A 23,142-nucleotide genomic window follows, 5' to 3' on the forward strand; every position below is an offset into this window, starting at 1 on the left:
AGCGTTTGGATTACCGTCTCCGGCTATTAGACCGTCGCAAATACTGTAATCTATATGTTCATTCTCTGTAGTAAATATGTGCTCTTGCTAAATTTCAGCAATTACAAGTGCTTCATCCTTTTCTTTAGCCAGCCAGCAATATAAATACATTTAATTAGTTAACACCCCCTGCCAATTACAACATCTGAGGAAAGTATTGCTGAGATTGTTGGTCCTAATTATTTTAATATTCAGGAGAACCACTTTAACATAACAAGATAATTACTCATGGATAAGGGTTTATGAGAGCTGCAATCCTTTTCTTTATTTTCTACAGTGCAAGCCTGGGCCTAGTTAACTTTCTGGACACATTTTCAATTTAAGATTAAAAATTGTAATTTGTGAGAAATCATCAAAGCACCACATGTTGGAAGAAAAATAACGATATGCAATCTCTGTTAACACTATAGCAAAATAAATTCACTGTGTATTACATGCGATTATTCCTATGAGGAGAGGCTGAGAGAGTTGGGGCTGCTCAGGCTGGAGAAGAGAAGGCTCCGGGGAGACCTTATTGCGGCCTTCCAGTCCCTAAAGGGGCTACAGGAGAGCTGGGGAAGGGCTTTTTACTGGGGCATGTAGCGATAGGATGAGGGGGAATGGCTTTAAACTGGAAGAGGGCAGGTTCAGATTGAACCTTAGGAAGAAGTGTTTCCCTGTGAGGGTGGTGCGGCACTGGGACAGGTTGCCCAGAGAGGTTGTTGAGGCCCCATCCCTGGAGGTATTCAAGGCCAGGCTGGATGTGGCCTTGGGCAACCTGCTCTAGTGGGAGGTGTTCCTGCCCAGGGCAGGGGGGTTGGAACTCGATGATCTTCAAGGTCCCTTCCAACCTAAACCATTCTGTGATTCTATGATTAAGAGTGGAATCTAAGGGAATCAGTTTATTTCTTTTTAAAAATATCGTTTTACATGTACTGAATTGATCAGCTATGAGAAAAACCCTGACTATTCCTCACTTTAGACAGAATGTGAGTTGCCCTTTATTAATCAAGCCTGTATCCTCCAGTAACTATGCAAGTACTCTCTCCCTGCTAACAGTCAATGGAAAACCCGAGCCACCTTCTCTACTGCGTATCTGAGAAATGCTTTACTCACATTTCTGTTGTTTGCAGCTTGACCATCAATGGAAGAGTTACTCAGCTGAGAAAAGGTTGGTCTCAGTATTTGTTATATGTTAATTCTATAGCATACCTAAAGAGATATCCCACAAGGGTTTTTCACATGCCAAATCTCAGAAATATATGCATGTATTCATGTAAAAAGAGTTTGGCCAGGGCTGTCAAACAATAAATTGTGTGCTGTTCCCTTCATGCATTCAGAAGGAAGCCTTTCTTCCACGTCCCTAAAGACAGCTTTAATATATATCCAGTGAAATATTTCAACGTTTCTGTTTCTCTTTCTGTATTTTTACTTACGAAAGTACAGCCTGTTTACAGCAGAAGCCAGTTTTCAAAGTAAATTTTCCTTTAAGAAAGCAATTTGCCCATAACTCCCATATTATGAATTTGCCTGGTCTCTGTACAATGCACTAGTGGGAAAACAGGAAGACGAGAGATCTGCACCACCATTAAACATCTCCATTCGCTCTGTGTGTAAAGAAGGCACCTGATGACGCAGCTCCTCCTCTTGGGAGGACAGACTGTACTGGCTTTTGGGTTATCCCCACCCGACCATTTGGCTTTAGGCTCGGGAGATGAATAGGGCAGGCACCAACTAGAAATACGAGCTAATCATCAGTTCTATTGCTTTCACTACTGCCACCACCAAATATTAGCGCTAAATGTAAGCGTAAGAGGCTGGCCGCTAATCAGGTGTTTAAATATTGAGGAATAATTTAGAGTTTGACAAAAAAAAAAAAAAAAGAAAATGCCAACATTACCCACTACTTTTACTCTATAATCAAAATAATTTGAATTTATTTACCAGAATATTTGCCATTTTTACAGCGGACTACCAGAGCGCACAGGAAAAACACTGTCTGAGTAAATATATAGTAACAGAGAGGGAAAAGAAAGCTGCTTGATTTAGTGGAGCAAACTTTGCCTTTAGCCCACCACGTGTGCTTTAACACAATTGCAAGTTTTATAAAACCTGCATATTTGAACAGTGGTGATAAATTAGTGAAATTAATCCAAATAATAGGCAAATGTTAAGAGCAACATACGTAGAATGACTGCAAAGTTAGATTAATTTAAAATAAAACCCTGGAGTTATGTAACCAATTACAAAAATGGCATTTAGCAGTAAAAGAGCAATTAGAAACAAAAGAAAAAAGTCCTAACCCCAGACATGATGTGCTGGGGACAGGGACTCGGAGATGAGCTGGAAAAGCAATTGAACAGAAAGTTTGTCTGGTTTTACTGTGTTATGGAATCAAAGTGCCCAGATATGGCCTCATAATACACAGATGAAAGGTTCGTTTCTCCCCAGATGGGGCTCAGTAATCAGATATAGAAACAGCTATTTTTAATGAAGACCTGCAAAATCATCAAGGCTTAGATGTTGCTGGCTGGGATAAAGCAACGGGAGGCAGACGAAGCAATTTGCTAATCTGCCTGGTGGCACAAAGTCAAGCCCGATCGACACATTTTTCATAGCAAATCACATTCCTTCAGTAGGGCTGGCCCAGGAAGGCAGCCATGCCAAGCAAGGGGGGAGCCTGCTGCCAACTGGCACGCGTGCCCCTCAGGTGGGAGAGCCCAAGCTGCACTACACGGCCTTTTACGTTAAAAGATAGTAAATACCTGCTGTATTTTTCAGTCCATCATCCTGACAAAATGGTCCCATCAGTTCACCTTTTTTATTTCCATGTCTCCCGTCCAGTCTATTTAAAATTATTCCAATTGGGGGTATTCGTTTTGTATGCAGGCAGACATCCCGGTAATTACAGCAAGAGTGAAAATCTCTTCCTTAACCCCTTATTTTCCATTGTACACACTACGCATCCTTTGAACTCAACATGCTCTGATATGCAAAGCCAGCACCATTTGTCTTCTGGTGGCAAATATTTTGAAAAGTGGTGGCAGAGAAGATTTGCTTATCTTTGTAGTACACTAGAATGCCAACCCTGAAGCATAAAGACACCAAAGAAACAAGCACCAAATCCCTGATAAAAATCTTAGTGGAACAAACACAGTCTCAAGCAAGACAAATAATACTTTCTAATGGGACAAATTTGTGTATTTTCACACTAAGCAAATGCATGCTTAAGTTGCTGTCCAAACCAAGCTGAAGTTTTATATGAAAAGACCTGGAATGTGCAGGTTCTCTGTGGCACACACTGACACAATCTATGCACTGGACACCTGAGATTCTCCATCGCTCCCCACCCGTTGTAAAAAAACTTAGATAACAACTCTGCAAGAAAGAAGTGCTGTCAGATTCCTGGCAGAAGTGACATAGATTATTCTTGGCAAAACAAAGTCAGGCTGGTCCTGCCAGAACAGAAATGGAAGCATGAGATTCTGGCAAAGCAAAGATAGCAGTAGAACTTCTATTCTGGAAAAAAAAAATAATTAATAAAACAAAGCAAAAAAGAACTTTACATAATTCTTGGCAATGAAAGTATATCACGTGGGTTTTATTTCCTGACAAGACAATCTGGCATTTGCAGACAAATAATACCACACACTTGGGCAACCACTCAACTCACGCTACAGAGTTGCCAGCCCACCACAAAAGCAAAAAAGTAAACATAAAACCCACAGTAGTTCCATAAAACCATTTTTGTTTCTTTGTGAATCCTGGCCAAGTTATATATCTCGTGCCCACAACAAAGTCAGTCCGTCTTTCCCATGAGCAGGTTTTCTTAGGAGTGGAAAACGAGGAGGGGGGAAGGGGGTGATGCATTACATCCTCATTTCAGCAGTGCCATGGCTGTAATATCCCCATAATAACGAAATGAAGAAACACAGCTAAGTTTCATAGAAATGTTAAGCATTATTAGCAAGAAGTCAATGTATGGACTTCTCAGCCACAGCAACCACAAATCCATTAAAAAATAAAGTCATGGCTATTAGAGGTATAGGACATTACCAAATGTCCATTAGCAAAGGCCATTGAACTGCTGTAAGTGGGCTGTCAAGTTTGCAATGAGCAAAACTCAATATTTGTCTATAACCTCATTTGAGTTCAGTGTTCTTCTGACTCACCCGGGTTGAAGTCTGGCTTTCAGACACCCTGGTCGGGCTTTTTCTGCTTCAGATTAAAATCCCCCTACTGATATTGGATGCCAGAAATAAAAAAAAATAAACACACACACACAAAGATTGTTTTGTGATGGTTTACCTTACTGTTAGCAAGATGTACTTGCTGCTACTTCCTTGTCAGATATCTATGAATAAGGCTGAGGAGGACAAATCACAGATATCCAGCAACTTACAGTTCTGTACTGAAGTAATCTTTACCGTTCCATTCTTGGTAAAACAAATAAATTAAAAGGGAAGCCACAGCATTTCTAGCACACTAATGATTAGATGAAACCAGCCTTTACGGTGAAATAAATGCTTCAATAGCCAAATCAGGGAAGAAGCCCTACCAGCCAGGGCCCCCAGCAAACTCTGCCTAGGAGCTGAAGTCAAGGAACCGCGTCTGGGCTTATCTGCTGACCGCGCTGCCTCGACAAAGCCAGCGGAGCTACCCTGCCAGACCCCCCCAGCTCGCCTTCCCTTTTGTCTTGTGCACACCCTCCAGGTGGGAGGGTGAGGAGAAACACCAGCACCACAGACACGGCTCTGAACTGAGAAACTCCGAGGCATTCAACCAGATTTCTTAAAAAAGCTATGTTCAACCCAGAGAAAACTCTTTGCAAATGCAGAGGTCCTAGTAAGGAGCCTCCTTACTGGTTCTCAAAGTCTCTGAGATTTTGAGCTCTGCTTCCCAAGGTGCAATGGACTGCAGCTGAGCTTTATACATATCAAAACTGCTGGTCAATGTAGCTGCTATTTTATATCATCACAAGATCAAGCCGTCACTGCAAGTCTGCTGCCGGATCCTCCATCCCACTAGCAAGCAGTTAGCCAAAGCCATCAGAAGCCACAGATGTTCATTAAACGGTGCTTTCTTTCTTGGTGGGTGGGTGGTGGTGGGTGTTTTGGTTTTTTGGGGGTTTTGTTCTGTTTTTTATGGTAGCTAAATGAAACGCAAATGCAGCAAAATTTTGCCATCTAAGCCTTCAACTACCTGAAAGCCCTCTTTCATGGATACTTGAGGACAAACATATTTGTTCATTCTTTACCACCCCAGCAAGTCAGGATGACTCTTAAAAATTATATTTTAGAAATAGGTAAAACATAAACGACTGAACAAAACTCCTAAGAGAGACAGAGTGTGCAATTTTCCAGCACGTAACACACGATCTGATAATACACTCTTCTCCAAAGAAATAGCAAAACCCACAGTCTGATAAAACAGGATGCACACAGCGGTCAAGAGTCGGACCCAGGAAATTTCTCTGTATCGATGACAGCAAAAGAGAGATGCCAACAGCCCAAGAGGAGGAGCTCCATCACTTAGATAAAGGGGAAAGAGAGGGTTCAGCTATGGCATGTGTACTCACTGGATAATTTTTTGTTCAAGAGCCTATTTTAATGCCAATCAAGCTTAATATATCTTTACACTGGTTTAAATAGGAATAGGACTGGACTCCAAGGAGCCTGTGTGAGCACAGATGTCCTCAGTTCCCAATGCACTGAACAGAAGCTGGTGGTCTGCATTCCCACGATCAGGCACTAACCACCTCCATATGCTCTCTCAGTCAAAAGTGTTAACCACCTTCAGAGTTTAACATTAACTCCTGATACAGCCATAAATGAGTTCCCAGTGATAATCTGCTCTGCTTGGTTTTTTGGTTTGCCCCTTTTTTTTTTTTTTTTAAATCTTGCTCTAATTATTAAGGAGCAAAACACTGATGAACAACACTGATTGCATATTCTAAAAAAACACCACCCTCCAGCTGCTCTGCTGGTGAATCCCCTGCTTGCTGCTTGTTGGGATTTACTCTTAGCCCGTTGCATCTGAAACTAATTACTGCAACACTATCCTCAACATTAATTCCCTTCTCCTCCCTGGAATCGGAAGCAATATGGTACATTCAGAAGATAATTTTTCATCTCTCTTCCTAAAGAGAGGATCTCAGCTGTTCAATGGAGATAATGGCAAATGAGTCACCAATTTCAGAAGGTGAAGCTTTCCGACGTCCCTTTATCAGAAACCATTGTCCGAAATTTCAGCTGGTGATTTAGGAAACTTTTTTTATATGAATGTCACCAAGACCTAGAGAAATCTGTCAGCTTTCTGTGTGATCTTAAAGACAAATTGCAGCAATATCTTGTCAACCAGCGCTCTTCAACTTACTTCACTGCCTATTCTCATTGCACCTGTTTCACTATCAGTTTTTCTCCCAGAAAACATTTTGCCAAACTTCCTTCAGCAATACCTTCTGGAAATTAACCGTTTTTCTTCCTTTTTAATGAAGTCCCTATGTTTTCATTGAGAAGAAGCACTTATTGAATGACCGGAATTATCAGGCAGTTGCATTCACGGCGCAGCACTATTAAAAAGAAAGATTGTGCCGTCAGGCCCCGGTACGTCAGTGAGATGCTCTGCCTCAGTTGGTTTCAGGAAGGAAAGCCACCTGCCTGAGCTCACTCCTGCCTCCTGTTACCTTGTCAGCCCTATTCCTGCATCTTGTCTGGTCTCTACACTCCGGCGCACCTAAATGTCCCTCCCTCAGCTCACACTTCAGCGAGCAGCAAACGGGCTGCCACCCACCTGCTCCCTTGGACCAGACATCTGAAGAGGGGCTTTTTGAGAGGCAGAGCCTTTAGTCCAAGCGATAGTGCTATAGCAAATACGTAGTCATACATTTTCTGCTATTCAACAGGATGCTAAAAATAAAAGGAAATGAAAAATCAGTAATTCAGTCAATTCAGCAAGCGGAGGTAACTTGTGCCCTTCCACGTAGACTTCCCTATGCTAAATATTAATCATAACAATTAGACCTTCTAGTGGATGGCATTGTGCTTTCTCAAATTGCTGCAGAGCATTAAGACTTGCTGTTCGAGTTCGTTGGTGCCTGAGCTATTGCACTGCCATGCATAACATTAGGAGCATTACACAATTCAAAGCTGTACTTTTAGGACCAAAGTGACACAACTGAAGCAGTTTTCAGTTTCCGTGTGCGTTCTCTGAATACAATCTGAGCCTTTCAAATATTACGTTCAAAACATTTACATCCTGACAATGCATTACAAAGAAAGAGATTCTATGTTTTCGTGATTCTATGAAAGTTAGAAAAGCAGTAACAAGATAAAACCAAACCTAGCTGAGGATCAGATCTCCCTGGTCATTCAGGTGAAGACGAGAATGAAAAGCGGATCATTTCAATAAAACTCCAGTCCAAGTACTCTCAAGATCTACTCCTCCGCCTGTATATATTGCCTGCATTTTTTAAGCTATCAGGCTAAAATGAAGAACTGTTTGCTCGGCCCCTGGTTTTTCCATTATGTTGACTGAGAGGTTACATTTAGCACTTGCCATTTGTGGCTCTCTGATATTTGAAATAGGGCAGCCAAGAAGTTTTCAATGGATGAAACCGAAAGGGATTAATTGAATATAAGCAACTTCCAGCTACCGAATTCATGCAAGTCCTGGAAGAAGGGCTATTTCTGTTGGGTTTAGTCTGGTCCTGACCTGATGCTAGAGTCATGCATGCACCCTCTGCCCAGGGTGATTTCGTACCAGTGCTGCCCTACGTAATCCCCCCCATGGAGAAGCCTTTATTAATGCCGTGCACAGGGATGGCGAACAGCTGTATTGCTCCAAGAGGCAACATCCCACTCTTTTTGTTGCCCCCTTCCCTACGTTTGTGGGCTGTGCAGATGAGTCACTGGCACCTTGAGGTGGCTCTAGTACTTTAGGGACTGTAATTTCCCGCTGTGTAGCCCACTTGTGCTTTGAGCACAGTTTTGGTGCCCACGCTTTGGAGCGGGAGAGCTGCGGAGCCGACAGCCCAGCTGAGAGCAGGCTTTCGCCGCGAGGTCTAGAAGAAATCTGCAACATCATGTCTGCAGTATTTTGTACTCCGTTGTTTCCAGAGATAATGCCTTCACTTTTCCTTGCAAGATCTTTGTGTCCCCCGCTACAATCAAGGAGAGGAAATCTGACTGTAAACCTTTTTGTTCTGTATTATCATTTCATGTCGGTTTGGTGTGTTAATCAAAGTGTCAGTAATGGCTGCAAAAAGAACTCATTCAATCCTCAAATGAAGAGAAATCTGAGCTTTCTAACACTGGTACATTTTCCAGTGGATAAGCTTTTTCACAAAGTAATTATTTCATTTTCCAGAAAGATTACTGATTACATCACACTGGGAAAAACTAAGAGAGGGGCCCTTTATCTTCCCCATGTTTCTGCAATTCTTGTACAAACTTATACTTGTTACCATGAAAAATGAAAAATTTGCCATCTGATCAAAATGTTAACAAGGTAAGTGTCAGCGAGATGGATCACTGACTGTCACTGCAAGCCAGAACATGAGGATACATTGATATTTCTCAATATATTCACTGCTTCCCCAATGTTCGCTAACAACATTTCTACCGCGAGTGTAATAAATCACGCAGAAATAACAAGCTGCATAGGATCTCCAGGATATGATAGATTTGTCGTAATAGCAGTATCTGCAAGGTAGAAAACAATTGGTAATGATCTACAGGAAGACCTAATCAGCTGTCATTTGCTATAATGTGGCAGACGAAGCTAAGATATGAAATCCATAACGCTTCTTTAGCCGCTGCCCTCCCCCTACACATACACACGCGACAAGTGGGGAATAGTAAAAAGAATGAATGAGCTTTGGGGTCGTAGAAGTAGAAAAGGGAGTTAATAGCATGCCCTGGATGCAATCATTAAATTACGCACTGCTGAACAAGGCAAGGGGTAATCACAGACGCTGCACGGTCCTGTAACAATGACGAAGGCTTTTACCAAGCCTGCTCCTCCCCCTTTGCTTTAGTTCTTTTTCATGGATTTCAGTATTTTAAAAAGCACCCATGTTGAAGTGAAACCAAATGCAAGTGGGGCTAGATAACCAAAGGAAAAGCCCATCCTAAGTTCACAGGGGGTCTCAGAGGACTGAAGGCAAGATGTGCTGAAGCTCCCGAGGCATCCTGTGCAGCTCCCGAGGTCAGAAACAAATGGCTGTTTTGCATCGGACCGTGCCAGGTACCGAACCGGCTGCTGAGGCTTTACTGCTCCTTTGCCTGCTCCCACGTGGGAGTGAAACACCCGTTTCCCAGCAGACGCATGCAAGATGTGCCGTTTCGGTTTACTGAAACACAAAAGTTTGTCAGAACTACTTTCCAAGGAGCTCAAGTGCTGCCTAGGTTTGGAGCCTCCAGTCTTGCATTTTAATACACTGAAATACCCTCTCCCATCACATTCTCCATTGCCACCTGCCTGTAATAACTTCTAGATCAAGAACTAACACTCACCTATTAACCCTTAAGCTTCCTAGGTTACACAGACTGTACTGCACAGATTTTTCTTGCTAGCCACGTCAGGGAAGTCTCTCTGGAGAACAACGCAGTGTAGTGTCTGCAAGGGTAAACTTGGGTTTAAAACCTCAAAAAAAAATATTCAACCCATTTTTATAAGGTGCAAATGAATCTTTTTTGTTGTGTTGTTTTTTTTTTTTTCTTTTCTTTCATTTGCTTTCCTTTTCTCTTCTCTTCTTTTTTTCTTTTTTCTTTTTTTTGTTTTTTCCCCAGGGAAGGATGGTAGAAGAATAATGGCTGCTTTGTGCTACTTTGCTTGCAAATCACATTTTGCTAAGTGAATGCATTTTTGGGAACACAGGAATTGCTGTGCTGCCTCAGCACAGCGGTGCTCTGCTCCAGCATCCTGCCTGGCAGCTGCTGCAGGGGAATGTGCAGGAAACCTCCTAGTGGGCAATTATGGGAAAACCTGTTCAGATTAAAAATTTTCTCCCAGCCACTCTATCAGTCAATAAAACCTGGCACGTCTTGAAACATGGAGGTTTGTCTTTTTCAAACACTTGTTTCAAGTCCTTCCCAATGTTTGTAACTTAGTGTTTTCCATATCAGAGAGTTTGCTGAAAAACATATTTTCAAAAGTCCTCATCTTCCAGCTCGGTGCTAAATAAAGCTGGACAGATTTTGGGAAGGGCTCAGCTCCTTGGTGAAAGGGAACTGCTGAGCTCTTCTGCAAATCTGTCCTTAAAGGGTCACAACAGGAGCTGCTCTGTGTTGAGCAGTTGTGAAAATCTGTCCTCAGTAGGAGGTGCTAAGCCGTTGGAAAGCTGGTGCTCTACACTTTTGAGAATCTGGCCCCAAGTTAAGTAACAGGGGCCAAATTATGCGATTTAGAGGCAGAAATTCCCTACTGACAGCAGTGGAGGTTTCCACTCAGCGCTGAATGGCTCAATAGGATTCTGGAATAATAGAGCCATGAAAAGTGGATAATGCAACAAATAAACTTCAAAGGGTAGGGCTTTCCTTTTCAATCATGTCCCCTTGCACTCTGCATAAAAGGACTGAAATATTCTGACATGAAAGAGGGAGAAGGAACAGTTAACTACACAGCCCCGCATTTCCTTCTAAGACGAAAACACAGAGCATTTTTCAGGAACAGTTTAGTCATAGAACATAGAATTGGTCGTTCACGCGATACGTAAGACACTGGCGGTAGTTGGACTAGCCTCCTCTTCATCTGCACAAACATGCACCAAAGAGAGAAGAGCCTTATATTTCTCCAGTTCTTTTCCACGCTGGCAGTAAAGTTTTCTCAGTTGAGCTCATTTCTCTTTTGCTTATGAACAAATGACCTCCCTCTCTCTCCCTTACATATTTTCAACATTCAGTCACTTCCATCCACAATTCTGATCAGAAACGAGGCTTGCACACAATTATGCTTGTCGCATTTTGGCTGAGAATTTCAGGGGAACTTACTGGTACTCAGATGAGCTTGGCCACCACAGAGCTCGAACCTCAGGCAATTTCCCCACATTCCCATGACAGTTTTGGCCTTACTTACTACTATGATTAAGACTCCTGTCCTTCACTTCTGATGGAATATCCAGTTAATGGGTTGCCTCTGCGTTTAGAGCGGTAGGCTTGAGCGTGGAGCTAAGGAGGGTATGTTGTGGGCTCGATGGGAGTACATCATGTTTCCTTCATGGCTTCAGGTCTCTTCCAAAGCCCTCAACAGGAGACCGTTATTCACAGGTCCCTGTAACACAGCTTAACACACGGGCACACAGGTTTTCTGGGGCCATCAGAACAGCCTGTTCCCAGAGGCTGAAGATACCGTATCAGTATGGGAAGAAATCAGGGTCGCACACTGGGGAAAAGAGTTGGGCACTGGACTAGTTATTGCAACCAGGCTATTTAGCAAGTGTTAACACCATCGTTCTGTTGGGGAAGTTATTTGTCTTGGTGAAACCATGAGTAAGGCGGAAGAGACTGAGACATGGAAGATACCGCACACTCCTTCCCCCAAAGGAGGGGAGCAAGGCGGAGGATGAACATTTTCATTTTGCCAGAGGAAAACTGGTTATCGAGATGTAATTTGCTAATAAATGCCGTTCCATGTAATTAAAAGAAACCAACAACAAACAAAAATGACTGTGGACCAGCAGGAAACAAGAAACTCTCCACAGAGAGTGGCAATTCAGAGAACACCCACCATGCGGCCCACCTTCCCCATTCTCCCTCTAGAAATAGACCCATTTTATATATGGCAATTAAGGCACTAAAGAAGAAAGCATTAACATGATTCACATGTAGAAAACAAGGTTATTAGGAGCAGGGATCATTTCAGCACATTGTTCTCCCTAATAAGCATAGCAAGGAGTAATTGAGTTTCAGGCAATCTCCGAGGTGGCGCTTTGTAGAGAAAACGGAACTTGGCATGATGTCTACTTTTCCTTTAATTACATTGCCCTAATGAGCAACTTTCTTTACTCTCAGCAAATTTATTTCTTGCAAAGAAGCAACAGTAATAAATGCATAAAAAGGATCACCAGGTAGCACCAGAGAAGAAATATCAGCAGCTTATGACAAACGACAAAAAGGTTGCTAAAAGTGATGGGAAAACACCAGATTGTTCTCGGCTTCATTGTGTTTACCACACTTCAAAGCAGAGCAAAGGATGTTAATCAACGGACCACGTTATCTAACCTGGGAACTATCCTAGTTTTACTGTTATTTTCCTTATGCACACGTTCACAAGAGCAACCCAGAAATGCGAAGTGCTCATCCATCAATCCAAAGCTCCTGTGCTCGCACACAGTGGAGAGTAATTCCGTCTCATGCCCCTGTGCAAGATGAGAGGAGAAAATCACATGCCAATAACATCCTACTGAGTGTCGATACCGCTCACCGCCACCTAATACAGAAGGATAAAGGGTTGGCTTTTCAAAAGTTTTTAAGGCATTTAGACATCTGACTCTTGTTGAAAGTCAATGGCAGGCAGAGCCCAGGCTCTTTTGTTTATCTTTTTTTAGAAAACTCCACCTGAGAATCCACTTATGGCAAAGGACTCCCTAGATGTGCCTTTCTGGAGCAAAAAAGGCTGGGACACTCCATACATGTGTTCATTCTTATAACTTTTCCCCTAAGCATTTACTAGGAGACACCACACCAGTGAAGGCAGAACCCCAGCACTACCTAATAAAACCAGTCTTATCTACGAGTGGGTGAACATGAAACCTCTTGTTAAAATACCTGAGGTGTCCACCTTCAGAGAGCAGCAATTGCTACAGCTCACAGGCCTTAGTTGAACATAGCCAGCGTAGTGCCGGTGACAGTCTAACTTCGTAAATGCCAGCAGTATTATTCTCCAGGAAAAAGGCGAAGCAAAATTCTTTAGAGTCATCCAAGTTTTCAGCGTTGCTCAAAGCCGGGAGGCCCATCCCAGCAGATCTATTGGCTGCCTTAGGGGCACAATTTCCTACAGGGAGCATGAACTTCATGTGTTGGATTACTCCATGTAGCTGCAGATGGGTGATCAATCCATCTCCCTCCTTTTGCTTGTTCAGAGATTCATGGATGTATCTCTACTCAGCAGCTTCACTCTGACTCTCTCCATAACTTCACAAAGTCCCTTCACCTCTCTGCATCGCGTCTGCAAGTACTATGACTTAATGCACTCACAGAGCTGGTAGGAAACTTAACATATGTTAAAAGAAAAAAAAAGTAATACACTGAGGTCTCCAAAACCAGACACTTCAGGTGTAAAAGTGAGAAATGAAATTATCTTCAAATACAAAATTTGAAAGTGCCAGTGGAAGCAGACACCTAAGACCTTAAGTGTTTAGGCAGCTTTATGTATTGTTATTTCTTCAGTAAGACTGCCACGGAAATGGCAGGAGTACAGGAAGAAAGTATGTGAGCACTTAGACTCTACTCATAAATGCATTAAGTGCAACTATTTTACTGAGAAAAAAATCAGGAGAGCAGAGTCCCTTCTCCTGGGGAGGTAATTTCAATTACTGCTCAGAAGCACGGTTCAGCTGAAGAAAACCCTGCATAACTCCCATGCTGTACCTGATCTCGCAGTTGTATGCATTTGCCACTTCAAAGACACTAATGTAATGAACAAGAATAGACTTTTTCCTTAAAAAAAAGGAAGAAAAAAAGGGATCATTCAAGAAAAAAGATCTAAAAATAGGCCTTCCATTAAAAACTCTATTTATTGCAATACCTTCCCGCTTCCACAGAGATTGCAATCCCTAGAAGCAAGTTGCCAGTCCACAGAAGTAATTTACAGAGGCAAAAAGGAGATACAAATGTTTAGTTGGATTTGCTTATACGTTTACCATAAACTCATGATGAGTTTTTGCAATTAAATGAAGGAAGGAGTTCTTTGCCAGCTCCATACAAAACACTGCAACTCTCCGGGCAACGTGGGACAGAGGCTGCTTTATTTCCCTGCTTTTCCTGGTTATTGGAATACCTGCACTCGGATAGCTATAATTAGGTTGCAACTCAGTCAAGTGGGATTTTAAAGCTTGCTTTTTCTTGAAGCAGTAAATGCCGCTGCTCAGTGTGGGCACCAATAAACACTTTCTCCATTTCGCAGAATGCAAAAGCTGAAATTGGGGGAAAAAGCTGCACTGCGCTACTTGAAACCCTTTCAGTGGCTCCCTGCAACAGGGAGGGGCGTTTTCAGCTAAAAGAAGTTGTTAGCACACAAGTTAGTTGTCAGAAAGATTGGAGTTTCCTATACACGGAAAAAAGCAACACAAGCTGGTTTCGAAAACAGATCATACCTTTCCAGTAATTAATTAAATTTTGGAGGTGTTTCATTTTTGCCCCCCTCCCAAGGAAACTGCTGCTCTCCTCTTTTCGAGCATCCCGTGTGTTTGAAAACACACACTTAATTCCAAGAGAATTAACAATTCTGAAGACTTTGCAGCGATATGAGCATTTTAAAGCTCCCTGCGAGGAGATATTACCCAGTGTGGGAGTTAAAGCTCTTCACTCCCCCCACCCCGCGGGTGCCTTGTGCTTCAAAGCCGGGAAGCGCGGTCGCCGTGGTCTGCTGGTGGCCCTGCCGAAGCCCACCTGCCCCTGCGGCACCACGTAAACCCTGTGCAGAGTTATAAACGCTATCTAATAAATTTGAGGGCTGGAGAACAGTAGGAGAGAGGGGAGCAGATTCTCACATCATCAGGAGGAAAATAGACTTTTAAAAAGCCAGTTGTGTCTGTGCACAACAATGAAGCTTTATGTCTATATAAACTGACAAGTCAAATTGTACTCCTGGGCCCAATTCTCAACGTCAGCGCCATTTGACGGTGATGGCTCGCCTCCTGCCTCTGCAGCCTAATGGCTCTGTCTGCCAGGAAGGGCAGGCAGCCTGATTAAAATAAGCATTAACAGAATGGTTTGGTGATTAGCTTCTCCCTCTCTCCTTTTCCTTTCTTTTTTTTCTACCTATAGTTTTGGTCTGCCAAAGATTGCTAAAGCCTTTTCTTCATTAGCGGTGTACTTAACAAGTGTAAATTTAAAGTATTCATTTTCCTAAGGCCAAGGATTAAAGCAATTAAGGAAAACTGCTGCAACCTAGCACTCAAGTCAATCCTTAACATGGAAAAGAAACAATGGTGCTTAGCATATTTAAACAAAACCAAATTGTATATAATTATCCTGACACTCTGTCAAATTCAATTTTCACTCTGCCGCAATGATTTGTTAAAATCTCCTTTCTGAAACTGAAATAAACATGTTCTTTCCCAGTATGGGAACAGGTCTGCAGTCTCTTTGGACTGCCTTCATGCCAAAAACATTGCACCAAAAGCTAATGTCCACTCTCATTCTGTACTCATTTTACCATCATCCTTCTCCCCGGTACCGTATGGGTTCAATCACAGGAGACCTGAGCCTTTGCCATCCCACCAGCCGGCCCACGTGCTTGCACCACTGGGGCCCAAAAGAGAAGAAAAAAATTTTGCGCAAAGGCCTCTAGAAAGGGAAGCCGTATTCCTGCAGTCTTTAGCCTCAAATAATTTTGTACCTTCGCCTTTTATGCACATTAAGTCCTTCTTAACATATGGCAATGATGGTATAGAACAGGGCCTGATCTATCTTAAGCAATGAATTTTTTAGCTACTATTTTAAATGCATGAAACCGAGAGTTGCCTATGATAAACTCTGTAGCATTTTTGCCAGACCGCAAGCTGTAATGTAAAGTGTTGTCTTCTACAGAAAGAGGTGAGGTGTTAACTGTGAAACCACAGCGAGCTGGTAACAGAAAGGTGTTAACTCTGGAGCCTCAAGGATGGCAATTTATATTTCAATGTTGTTAACTGTTTCACTGATGATTGTTGTAGCAGGAATACTGAGCAAAGGCATGACACCATCAGCTCTTGCTCAGAGATGTAGATGCTCAAATCCCATTTCACGGAATCACGGAGGGACCTCTAGAGATCACCCAGCCCCACTCCCCTGCCAAAGCAGGACTGCCCAGAGCACATCACTCAGGACTGCATCCAGGCGGGTCTTGACAATCTCCAGAGAAGGGGACTCCACAGCCTCCCTTAAAATTTGTTTCTGTGGAAAACAGAAGGTCCACAAGTTCGCACGAACACTAAGTTTATGAATAAACCCCAAACACACAGCTCTAGCATGCTACAATACAAAATGTAAAAATGCAGCATTTTTCCTCATCTTAGAGGGGGCCAAAATAAATACTCCATGTGCTTCTGAGCCCTCCACTCTGTCCAGGCGGGTACGCCTGTAAGTGTAAGCCCATAAAGTGTATGCCCATAAATATAAATACGCAAATATATAAATACCTGTTTTTTTAAAAAGAAGCATTTGTCTTCAGACTTTATAATTTTCACTATTATTTTAATATCAAATTTCATATTTAAAAGTGCCTAAGTAAGAGGTCTGGCGATTTTTGTTTCAACTTAAACTGTGAGCATGTCGTTTTGGTTTCTGAAAACCACAAACATTCAGTTCTCTATTTTCCATTTCAGGATTATTGGCAGTTTTTTCTAACTCTCTTTCAGTTCAGCTTCTTTCTACGCTTTTATTTCCCCAGAAGAAAAAAAAAATAAAAAAAAGAAGGAAAACAGTGGGCAAATATATAAAGGAAAAAGTGAAAAAGAAAGCATGTGCTTTTTTTTTTGCCACAAAATGAACAAACCCTGAATACAAGCACATATCTGGAAAGCTTATTTCTCATATCTATATATTTTTTCACTCTTTTGACTCAAAAAATAAATTAACTTGACCTTGCCAATATTGGTAAACTCATCCCATCAGACTTTTATTTACTTCCCAACCAGGTAGAACACTTGGCTCCATTAGTATACCTCCACCTTCATTTACGAAAGTCATATTTGGAAAGTGACAGATAGCATCGCATCTGAATCACTGAAGCTGCTGATTCCGTGCCAGGTGAGCCAACAAAACTGCCAGCAACAACCAGTTCAGACGGTGTCTTCTACGAGATGCTCACTTCCCAGGTACCTGGTACTTGAACCTCCACGGGACAAAGCTGATCTCCCAAAATACTGTGATCCACATTTGCAAGGCGGTAGATAAAGGAACTGCCCCAAATTACAGGGTGCGAAGAGCTCTTTCCCTGTGGGATCACAAGCTAAACCCGTAGCATCTTTACATAGCTGCGTGGGGGTCAGAGCGTTGGATCGCTGTGAGCTACTGGTCATATCAGAACCAGTCCCAGGAATTGAGAAGGGACTCTCCAAGCTCTTGCCATTTGCACAACAAATTGCTGACGTCATCTGTTATGCAGTGCATCGGGTTTCAGTGTGATTTGGGGTGGGGGTTACCAACTAACTGCTCCCACATCCCGACGCTTCAATAGAATGCAAGGGAGCATTTCATTTTAAGTTTATGGCAACATTTCAGTCGAGAGAAGAAAAATCTCTCTTTGGAAAATGCCAGCTCCCTGATAGTCTTGTTTACTTTCCATCTCATCAGTTCCAAAAAGCTGAGTATCTAGGATACTAATGGGGCATGTTCTCCCCACCAGCATGAATTCAGCTTACACTGCGCATCAAAGGATAAGCAGAGGTCTGGAGACAGTTTTACCTCGGGGACTGGGAATACACAAGAAGCACCTGAGCAGCTCAGCAAGTCCGAGCACTGACAGAGTAACGGCCCTGAGAGACCATGTTCACTTTAATCCCCTTATCAGCGACTTGTCATTGGTTGGAGGCTCTTTGTCACTAAGTCACTTGCCAATGAACTACCATCAAAGACACCAAAGAGCAAAGACACCATGAGCTAAACACAGTAAACATCCTACAGAAGGGGCCGAGAGATTTTTTGTAATCGTCACAATAATTTGTCTCTGCTATATTATAGACTAAACGTAAGTGATTTCTGGAAGCTGATATTTTTTACCTATGAGGAAAACGATTGTAGAAACCTCGAGGCAGGAAAGGGTAAGAAGCAGCACGAGCAGTGACGGAATGCAGAGAGACAGCCAGGCTAGAGGGCAATGAGACTACACGATGCTATGTAAAATGCCAAATGTACAGTACCTTCCGGACAAAGTCGAGGTGTAAAGGGCACGTGTGTGATCATGAGGGGTGGCTGCCTTCATGGGAACCCTTCTAATTCGTTCCTATAGTTGAGCTGATTCCACTCCCCTAGATGCGATGGAAAATACCAGTGCATTTGGCTGCTAATCAGATCTGACGATGCGACCCTGCTATCTCAAAATATGTTCAGGAATGTATGCAGCACACAGGAAGGTCTCAGAGATTTCAGGTATCAAATTAAGAAGTGCCTCCCAGGGTTGGGAAGGGCAGAAAATACCACAAACACTAGTTTCCATGGAGGGAGACACACGTGACGCTGGGATGTCTCTCAGTATTCCCTCTAGGCCCCACTGACAAATTTGTCAGTTTTGCCTTAAGTAAGCTGGGCGCGTGCAAGAAGCTTGTACGGGGTGCCAGCAATCTCCAGGGGGGTTCAAATCATAATCAGATAAAATATCATGGTCCGGAAAACAAATCATCCTGTTTGACTCAGAAAGGAAATTTGTTTGATGGGAAAAGAAAATTGTTTCAGGTCAACTCAAAATGTCTTTTTGTCACTCAGCTACCAAACCCCAAACATAATTATTTGCGCAGTTTTAGCTTCTACTGCAATGCTCTCCGTTGGAAATATTCCCGCCCAGTGAGTCTGTCCTGCCCTGTTGGAGTCGCTGTAATATCAGAAGACTCATGAGACAACTGGGAACGGCTGATGCTCCTTGGCCAGCAGAAACCTCCTCTGATGCTCTGTCACTCAGAAAGAGCAACACTGGCAAGACCAGGATAAAATCCACGGCCTACTGGGAAAAATTTATTCGCTGCTGCATCAGAAGATAGGGAAATAGACTTGTACCTGCGGAAAACAGAGCTTCTTAAAAAAATCTGCAGCAACTCAGATTCTGTGCTGTTTCCCTCCCTTTCCACCGGTTTACCCACGCAGGGCGCAAAGAAAGCAGAGTCTGGCCCCAAGGGAGCTCAGATGCAGCAGGCTGATCTCCCAGCAGGCTGCAGTATGTTCCCAGAAGGTGCAGTATAATTCTGAGGCCAAGGAACAGCCTATTAGCTCTGCATGCCATTAATTTTCATGAATAGTTCAATCCAACGCGCACAGAAGCTGTTGGGCATCTTTCCATTTTGTCTAGCAGGACCTGGATTAGGGCTTATTTACCTTTTCATTATATACCTTATCTTTAAGGAGGAAGCGGCCCAAACAGTTCAGTGCAGCTGTGCGCATTTCAAGCCCCCCACCAGGCTCTGTGCCCAGCAGCAGGCGAGAAGCTGTCTGCAGGTCGGAGCGAAGGCATGTCACAGTCAAAGCCACTCACGGAGAATTAAACTTCAGGCTTGTTTGACTAAACTTCTCAATTCACCATGGTTCCCCTGTTTTGCCAGCCTGAAGAAGCAGCCCAGCAGGTTCTTGAGTCACATGCCAAAATGCCTCCTTCATCCTCCCTGGAATTGGGGATGATTACTAATAGGTATTCTTGCTGAAATGATTTAACATAATGTGCTGAATGAGATCACTACGTCAAAATACCTTTCCCTAAGTGACTCTCTTCTCTCGCTGCGTGCCTGAATGCCAGAGGGGAAGGAGGACAGCATGAACCAAATTGTTTTGCTGGCTTGTGCGTTTTACAGAATCTCTATGTTACTGAAGAATTCACATTAGGAAGTTTCAGCCAGGCTCATTACAAGAGGTCCGTGACGCAGGTCTGGCAGGCAGCCGAGGGACGGAGACACAGGGCTTTAGGTTAACCTCTCTCATTCACACTTTCCCCTTTTAGGGTACTTTCAGTGCTCTCCAGCCTGGGTTGGGAACTGAAGACAGCTGAGAAAATGAGGTGGGCATGAAAGCAAAGCTGGCGAGGGGATGGGGACCCTTTGCCCTGCATGCACCGCCCTGGATGTGCACCGCTGTGGCATCCGCCACTTGGCTGCAACCACCAAGCGAAACACAGGGTTTGGGGAGGAACAGAGAACCACGAAACCCATCCCTGCACACCAGGGATGCTCAGGGTTCCGCTGAGAGGCCAGGCTGCCCTCACCCATCCGAGGCTGTCAGCCTCAAAATTAACTTATTGAGGTCAGTACTCATAACAGCGGTATTGTGGACTTTTGATTCAGTCTTCCTTTCTGAGAAAGTCCCACACTCTCTGGCCCAGCATGGCTATTACCTGCCAGCCTAAAGGATGATGAATGCCATTTATATTGCAGTAATGGCTAACCACTCAGTGGAGACCAGGGACAGGCTGTGCTACGGGCTTTGCAACCACGCGCTGACTGAGGACTGCCACAGACGGCTGAGTGTATGAAACTGCTGAGACATTTCAGGATAATGTTCTTGAACGCCTTGGACACGACGACCTCCAACAACTCTGCGGTACTTGTGCTGACTGCAACAACACAGGGTGCCACTCTACAGTAAAGATGTTCATTAATACCAAATTCTTATCAGTTACTGTGAACGTGCCCTTACAATAGCAAAAACCTCATCTACTTCAAAGCAGGCAACTCCGTGGTAGGAAGGCCTTTAAGTTCCTTGATTAATAAATGTAAAAATATTAATCTATTTCAAACCAAACAGAAAACATAGAGGAATAAAGGGGTATTCTGATTAAAAGTTTTCCTAATATTAAGCTGCTACAGTTTTGCTGTCCAAGAAAAACACTGAATCAATGAATAAGAACTACTCAAGATGTAGATGAGAAAAATAATCCAGCAACAGTAAAATACGAAGGGCCTGATCCTTTAAAAAAGACTGTAAGACCAATTTAACTCTGACATGTGCACACTTGCAGGATTAGGTTTCGAATAATTGCAGGAAAATGTAAGAACTGAAAAATGATACCTTTAGCTTTTCACTGCTGTGAGCCCAGAGGGCGGCTAGCTAACGCTCCCTGGGAAACACCCTCCCAAGGAACAGCCCCGCAAAGATGCAGAGGAACTACATCTAAAACATTCAATGCAGATTTTTTTTTCATTATTAATCATTCTCCCTGTATCTTTGTAAAATCATGCAGTGACTTCTTTCATATGCACTGAGGTACAGGAACCTAAAATATTAAGTGACGTATTCCACCAAGAAATGCCTTGGAGAAGACGCTGTGGAACGGGTGTTATCCCTTTTATCCCTTCTACAATTAATGTGCCAGTACTGAAGTTCTAATATATACATCCAGAAACCAGCAGGCATTAGTGTCCATCAGCAACCTTATTAAAAACCAAGTGCTAAAGATATACTTTCACTTTAAGTATACCCTTTACACATAAAAGCTGCTTTAGATGAAGCTATGTCAGAGCTTCAGAGCCAAAAGCCTGAAGATACCGGAGCCCAGTAAACAGACTAAGTACGGATCAACCTGATATGCTTTTTTCTGTCTTTTCAGTCAGATGAGTGGTCACTCCCAAACCAAATGGGAGAAATAAAGCACTCGGTAAAAGACTGGAAGTACTTTCTAGCTGTCTCAACTCTAGAAGTCTCCTAAGAGGAGTGATGTCTCAACATCTGGGCATTCCTTTCCCTGTCAAACACTCACAGAGCAATGGGATTTGTCAGCAATCTGCTGAGCATATACAGATGACAACTGCCGAGCTTGGAGAGCTCAAAGGCACTTACAGATAGATAAGGGTTTGCAATAGATGTGCTGAACCAGAGCTGTGATACACAATCTGAAAATTACCCACAATAGCTGTAAAGCCTTTAGCGGCGGTAGTTAAACCAAGCACCACAATACACAAAATTTAGCCTGGGTGTGATTTACAATTACACAAATTGTTTAAGGGAGTCTGATCAGCTTCCATGTCTCACACGACAAGGAAAAGGCTCTTGGGATGATTTTGGAAGGTGGTCTTCGCTGCCTAAACATCAACTCCAACTATCACTCAAATATATGGAAATGAAGAATCGTTTATAAACAGGTTTTGGATTGTCCTAAGTACAAATTTCATGGACGATGGATTTAAAGCTCTCTCCATCTCACCTAATGGTACTCTGTCTCATAGATTTTCAGTCTGTTGCTCCTCTATGATCTACGCATCTTCCTATATATTTTAAAAGATCTTCTCTGGACAAAGGGATACGTCATCTTGGTACAACACAGAGATGCTTTATATCAAAAGATTTTTGCTTACTGACACAAGCTCCAAATGATTGCCAAAATCGGCTGCATTTTCAAAAAGTTGGCCATTTTGTATTTTTAAAAATAGATGTATCCATTTATCATAGCATTGTGCTTAAGCCCCTCCATCCTCCAATCCAGCCAGCGACAGAACTTTGCATCAAACTTTTTATAACATCAAATATGGGTTTTTTCTCTGGCATCCTAAAAAACATCTTTGTTCAGCTACAGTCTGTACAAAAGCATATGTTAGCTCTGTGGTATTCAAGAATAGCTGGTTAGACTCTGAGGCTATACATTCTCTGTTAAAAGATATATTATCACATCTGTGTCTAAATATTTTTGCTTCCTATGTCTGCTTCAAGCAACACCTACAATTGCTGTAACTGAAAATGACAAGATAAAAATAGTATTCACCAATTTGTCACCCTTTTGCACTTAACAACACTAAAAGTATAGTCTAGTTCATTGAGTTTTGTCTGTTTGTATTTACATGTAACGAGGGAGAAATAAATGTGTTAAAAACGAAAATGGCATTACAAGTACAACAAAAATAGAAACAGAGTTTGTGGGTTGGTGCAGCATCTAAAACCACTTAACACTTTGGAAAAGGAAAAAACTGTTAACTTCCAGGTTGCCTCGCTTAACTGCAGCAGTACGTAAGCTGGCCATCATGTATTTACCTTTGATCTCCTTGCTCAGCAGTCTCATCGTAAGGTTTCACCCTTATTAGTGGGGCTCTCAGTCTCTACACTTTGTGTAAATGGTCAATAATAAACTTTTCTCGCTACTTTTGCATAGTTAAGTCATTAGAAAACTTTAAAGTACACTATCATTTTTTTTGCAAGTGGGGGGTTGTCATCACGTATATATCACAAAGGAAAAAATACAAAAGCATAATATGTCATGAATTCTCCTTCAAGCAGATGGTATTGCAGTAGCACT

The 23,142-nt window shown here is 42.7% G+C and overlaps 1 protein-coding gene across 1 annotated transcript in view; it reads right to left on the bottom strand.

The window, feature by feature from the left end:
- FHIT (fragile histidine triad diadenosine triphosphatase) overlaps window positions 1-23,142 on the bottom strand; it is a 613,325-nt gene that overhangs the window by 66,350 nt on the left and 523,833 nt on the right. The gene's annotated exons all lie outside the window — the stretch shown is intronic.

Source organism: Vanellus vanellus (assembly GCF_965231255.1).
Source record: "Vanellus vanellus genome assembly, chromosome: 9".
NCBI lineage: Eukaryota > Metazoa > Chordata > Aves > Charadriiformes > Charadriidae > Vanellus > Vanellus vanellus.